The sequence below is a fragment of the Hemitrygon akajei genome, chromosome 5, assembly GCF_048418815.1.
Source record: "Hemitrygon akajei chromosome 5, sHemAka1.3, whole genome shotgun sequence".
Lineage (NCBI taxonomy): Eukaryota > Metazoa > Chordata > Chondrichthyes > Myliobatiformes > Dasyatidae > Hemitrygon > Hemitrygon akajei.
This window is the reverse complement of record NC_133128.1, coordinates 1,073,894-1,080,057: the sequence shown is the minus strand read 5'-3', so window position 1 is coordinate 1,080,057 and position 6,164 is coordinate 1,073,894.

The following is a 6,164-nucleotide window of genomic DNA, read 5'->3' as shown; positions in this document are numbered from 1 at the left end:
TTGGGTTACTTGCAATGTGCAGCTTGGGGCAGCAGAGGTTCAGTAACCCTTGGCCGGACAGTGAGCAGGTGAACACTGCCAGGTCCAGATTTCTGGGGAGCCGGTAACCAGTGAAAATCAAGGGAAAACCATCCTACTCTCACTGATGGGATAGAGTCATCAGTTAGACTATCTATGAAGATCAAAACCAAACTTCCCCCCACATTCCTCCGTGTGTCCATCCTTACCCTACGATACAGTACAACCCTGAGTACTCCATTCAAACATTTTCCTCAGTTAACCTCTCACCAATCATTCTAAAGGTCCTTGACAAAAGGTTCTAGACAATTCTCTGCCAAGTATATCAGATCCACGCTCAACTTCATCTGATCCAAGGAGGACAACAACAACTTTGTCCACCAACAGAATGGAATCACTTAAGTAAATCTCAAAGTTCAATGTAAATTTATTAACAAAGTATCTGTATGTCACCATAGACAACCTTCAGATTCATTTTCCTGTGGGCATTCAGAGGAAATAGAATTAATGAAAAACTGTTTAATGAACAAACAACCAACGTGCAAAAATATCTCCTGTTAGATACTAATCCAGGCTTTGTGTGATCCATGCACTGGAACCACTTGATCCTTCAGAACTTTACTCTCCTGTTTGATACTAATCCACCTTTTGATTTCACCTCGGACTTCCCTACATTAAACTCCATCTGTCATTTGCCCACTCAGTCTATCTCACCTTACGGAATGACAGCTTTCTTATTTTTGATCCATCGTATCATCAGCAAATATGGCACTTTGCACACTGTCCCTTCCTGCTGGCATGTAAATGATGGGCCAAGAACAGAATCCTGATGGTATCTCACTTGTCACCTCCAAGGAACCATTTTCTCCAACTCTGTTTTGCTATGAAACAGCCAGTTTCAGTCAATCCTAACACATTCCCTTCGATTCCATGGGCTTTTAAGTTATGCACCTGTCTTCTCTGTGCGCCTTGTGAAGTACTTTTTACATATCTAAATGCACTACATCTACAATTTCCCCTTTATCAACCCAGCCTGGCACATCCTCAAAGAATTATTATGAGGAAATTTCATTTCAAGAGGACGAGAATATAAAAGCAAGGATATAATGTTGAAACTATAAGCGCTGGTGAGACCTCACTTGGAGTGTTGTGTGCAGGTTTGGGCCCCTTATCTTAGAAAGGATGTGCTGAGACTGGTTCTAAAAAATGATTCCTGGACTGAATGGTTTGTCATATGAAGAGCATTTGATGGCTCTGGCCTGTGTTCTCTAGAATTCAGAAGAATGAAGGATGCCCACAATGAAACATATCAAACGGTGAAAGGCCCTGATAGGATGAATATGGAGAGGATGTTTCCTATGGTGGGAGAGTCTAAGACCAGTGGACACAGCCTCAGACTAGAGGGGCATCCTAGAATGTAGATGAAGAGGAATTTCTTTAGCCAGAGAGTAGTAAATCTGGAATTTGTTGTCATAGGCGACTGTGGAGGCCAAGTCATTGGGTATATTTAAGGCAGAGATTGATAGATTCTTGATTGGTCAGCACATGAAGCTATATGGGGAAACAAGGTGAAGGCAGGAGATTGGGTCCGAGAGGAAAATTGGTTCAGACATGATGAAATGGCAGAGCAGACTGGATGGGCTAAATAGTCTAATTCTGCTCCGATATTTTATGGTTTTTCACGGAAAGTGTGTGGAGACAAGGTGTAATGATAATTGGAGAGACTGAGGGTTATTGAGAAGTGGTACAGCAGAGGAGCTGAATTCAGTACAGATTAGTCATGATTATGTTGAGTGGTAGGCAAGTAGAGTCCCTCCAGTTCCTGTTTACCACAGTACTCTTCTTGTCCTTTCAGAAGGGTTAAAAACCGAGAGGGGGGGGGGGGGAGTAGAGATATCAAAGTAATTGGTAAAAGGATTGGCAGGGAAATGAGCGGTGTTTTAGGTCTACCCAGAGGGTGTTGGGGGTATGGAGCTCACTGCTCCCCATGTTTACACAGGTCTTGTGTGCACAGTGCAGAAGGTAAGATTAAGCTGGTTAACAGCAGGCTAAGTAGTGTTAAAGATTCCACAGTTCTCTCCTTTTCCTAGTGTTGTGTTCATACTGTACCCAGCGCTTAACTAATGTTTAACAAGATATCCTGTCCTTGTATTCTCTCCTTGACCAATCGATGATGAGGTGCTGTCAGCTTCTTTCCCACTCCAACACCCATTCAGCCACCTTCAGGAATCTACTGACACACTCTCCAAGGTCCCTCTACACCTGACTGTGTGGTCCCCTGGTCCACCTGCTACCCCACCCATCTCCAGACTCACTGGTGAATCCATGGACAGGACCAAAGTGGGTCTGAGCAGGAGCTGAGGTCCCCCATGCACACATAAACAGAGGTGATGGACAGACATGTAGCAACAGACCGGTATGGGGGGGGGGGGGGGAAAGACCCTGACTGGTACGGGGGGGTGGGGGGATGTGCAGGCCCTGACTGATACGGGGGGGGGGGGGTGCATGCCCTGACCGGTACAGGGGAGGGGGGAAAGATGCTGACCGGTATGGAGGGGGTGGGGGGGTGTGCAGGCCCTGACTGGTACAGGGGGGTGGGGGGAAGACACTGACTGGTATGGGGGGGGGGGGGTTGTGCAGGCTCTGAACGGTACAGGGGGTGAGGGGAAGACCCTGACCGGTACAGGGGTGGGGGTGCAGGCCCTGACCAGTACGGGGGGGGGGGGAACACTCTAATTCCAGAGCCCACCTGTCGACCTGTCGTTCTGGATGCTGCTCGTGAATCTCCACAGTCGTAAACAAGTTTCACACTGAGCTCCTAGGGGATAAAGTGTTTGACAATCAGGTTGATGGTAAATCAATACTTATCAGAGTGAATCTGAAATACAGATTGGCCAGGACAAAATGCATTTACAGTCTGACCCTGGTACAGGAGGGTCATTCTTCCATGAGCCACGGTGAGGGAACAACTCTTGCCTCATGTCTCCACAGATCCACTGTCACTGTCAAAGGGACTGATGCCTAGAGGAAGGATGTGCAAAGAAGAAAAGTACAAGATAGTGAGGGGTAGCGTTAATATTATGTTGTAGAATGGAGACGATGATATTTGTGGGTTAATATCAGTGTTAAAGGATGAGTAGACCTTGGATGGGGAGCAAGGAAGCCACTCAGGCTGGGTGGCTGTCTGTTACCCAGGGAAAGCCTAGCTGCTTTACTGTCAGAATATCTCTTGCTGCCAAATCCTCCACCCGCTCACCTTCGTGTTCCACTGGGTGGTCCAGTGGAGGGGTCAGTGTTTGAGCAGTTGCAATGTGGGGCTCAGGGCATGTGTGGAGCCCCTTGCTGGAACCCCCCCCCCCCACCATATTTTAAACATCCAAATCATTGACATATAATGTAAAAAGAATCTGTCTCAACACAGACCCCTGTGGAACACCACTAGTTGCTGGCAGCCAGCCAGAAAAGGCTCCTTTTATTCCCACTCTTTGCCTCCTGCCAATCAGCCACTGCTTTGTCCATGCTAGAATCTTTCCTGTAATACCACGGGTTCATAGCTTGTTGGGCAGCCTCGTGTGTGGCACCTTGTCAAAGGCCTTCTGAAAATCCAAGTACACATCATCAACCAACTCTCCTTTGTCTATCCTGCTTGTTATTTATTCAAATTCCAAGAGATTTGACAGGCAAGATTTTCCCTTGAAGAAACTGTGCTGACTACGGCCTGTTTTACCATGTGCCTCCAAGTACCCAGAAACCACGTCCTTAATAGTCGACTCCACCATCTTCCCAACCACCAAGGTCAGACTAACTAGCCTATAATTTTCTTCCTTTTGCCTCTCTCCCTTCTTGAAGACTGGAGTGACATTTGCAATTTTACATTCCTCCAGAACAATATCTGGATCAACTGATTCTTGAAAAATCATTACTAATGCCTCCACTATCTCTTCGGCCACCTCATTCACAACGTTAAAGTGTATGCCATCTAGTCCAGCTACCTTTAGACCTTTCAGATTTCCAAGAACCTTCTCCCTAGTAATGGCAACTTCACACACTTCTGCTTCCTGACACTCAAACTTCTGGCACACTGCTAGTGTCTTCCACAGTGAAGACTGATGCAAAATACTTATTCAGTTCATCTGCCATTTCCTTGTCCCGCATTGCTACCTCTCCAGCACCGTTTTCCAGTGGTCCGATATCCACTCCCGCCTCTCTTTTACACTTTATGTATCTGAAGAAACTTTTGGTGTCTTCATTAATATTATTGGCGAGCTTAGCTTCGTATTTCATCTTTTCCTCCTTAATGGTTTTTAAGTTGCCCTCTGTTGGGTTCTAAAAGCTGGCAAATCTTAACTTCCTGCTCATTTTGGCTCTATTATATGCACTCTCTTTGGCTTTTATGTTAGCTTTCAGCTGGAAAATGGGATAAAAATGGCAACTGACACAAAATGCTGAAGGAATCAGCAGGCTAGGCAGCATCTATGGAAAAGAGTAAACAGTTGACATTTCAGGCTGAGACCCTTCGTCAGGATTCAGAAATGTCAGCTGTTTTCTCTAGATACCTGGCCTGCTGAGTTCCTCAGCATTTTGCGTGTGTTGCTTGGATTTCCAGCATTTGCAGATTTTCTCGTTTGTTGAAAACAGCAGATGGAATTTAATGCGGACAAGTGTGAGGTGTTGCACTTCGGTAGGACCAAACAGGGTGGCTCTTACACAGTGAACAGTAGAGCAGTGAGGAGCATGGTAGAACAAAGCGATCTGGAAATACAGGTCCATTATTTGTTAAAAGTGATGTCACAGGTAGATGGGGTTGTAAAGAAAGCTTTTGGCACATTGGCCACATTCAAAGTATTTATGAAGCTAATGTACCAAAAGCTTTCTTTACAACCCTATCTACCTGTGGCACCACTTTCAATGAATTATTGAGCACGGGGATGTTATGTTGAAGTTGTATAAGATGTTGGTGAGGCCTAATTTGGTGTACTGCGTGCAGTTTCCTCAGAAAGTGTAGACTCTCCTGTGCTTTCTTGACTATTGTGGAAGTATTGTAGGTCCATGTTGGATCATATGTTACCTGCACACCAAGGAACTTAATGCTCTTCACTCTCTCCACGGCAGAGCCATTGACGTGCAATGAGAGTGATCAACCTGTGCCGTACTGATGTCCTCAATTACCTCTTTTGTCTTGTCCACGTTGAGACTCAGGTTGTTGTTCTCGCACCATCTGACAAGCATCTCTCCCTCCTCTCTGTATGCCAACTCATCATTGCTACTAATGTATCATCAGCAAGCCTGATGGTGTGGTCTGAGCTGGGTCTGGCAGTTTACCCAGCAACCACTGAAGGAGGGTGAAGCTGAAGTTAGTGAACAATGTTGTGGCGTATGAGGCATCGTTTTCTAGGAGGGACAGGACAGAGTGAAGGGCCAAGGCTATGGCATCATCAGTGCACCTATTTGAGCAATAGGTGATCTGCAAAGAGTCCAATGTAACTGGAAGGTAGGTTCTTATACAATCTATTTCCAGCCACTCAAAGCACTTAAGGATTGTTGAAGTTAGTGCCACTAGGTGGTAATCATTTAGGCCAGTTACAGTCACTCTCTTGGACACTGGAATGATGGTGGCTACTTTGAAGCCTGTAGGGACAATGGACTGTTTCAGAGAGATATTAAAGATGGCCATTAAGACCTCTGTTAATTGATCCACACAGTCCCTCTGCACCTGACCAACTACTGTCTATTGTCTGGTCCCACTGCTTTGCATGGGTTTACTCTGGCTAGGATTTTCCTCACCTCAGCTTTGGGCAGTCAGGGTGCCTGTTCCCCGGGGGAGAGGGACTTTTCTCAATGTCACATTGTTCAATGCATCATATCATGCTTTGAACGCAATCAGCCTACCAGGAAGGGAGGCATCAATGTTGTTGACGCACAAGGTGGACATAATCTGTTCCGGTTTGAATACCTTGCCACATGCGCTGTGTGTCCCTGTTGACACAGAGGTGTCTGAGTTTTCTGTGTATACTCACTAATGGCATGGGCGAGCACAGCTCTTGCTGATCCTGGAGATGTCCTGTCCTCTGATCTGAAGGCAGTGTCCCCATCCCTAAGCAGTTAAAGATTCCGCAGCAAGGAGCAGACTGGGCTCTAGATAGTTA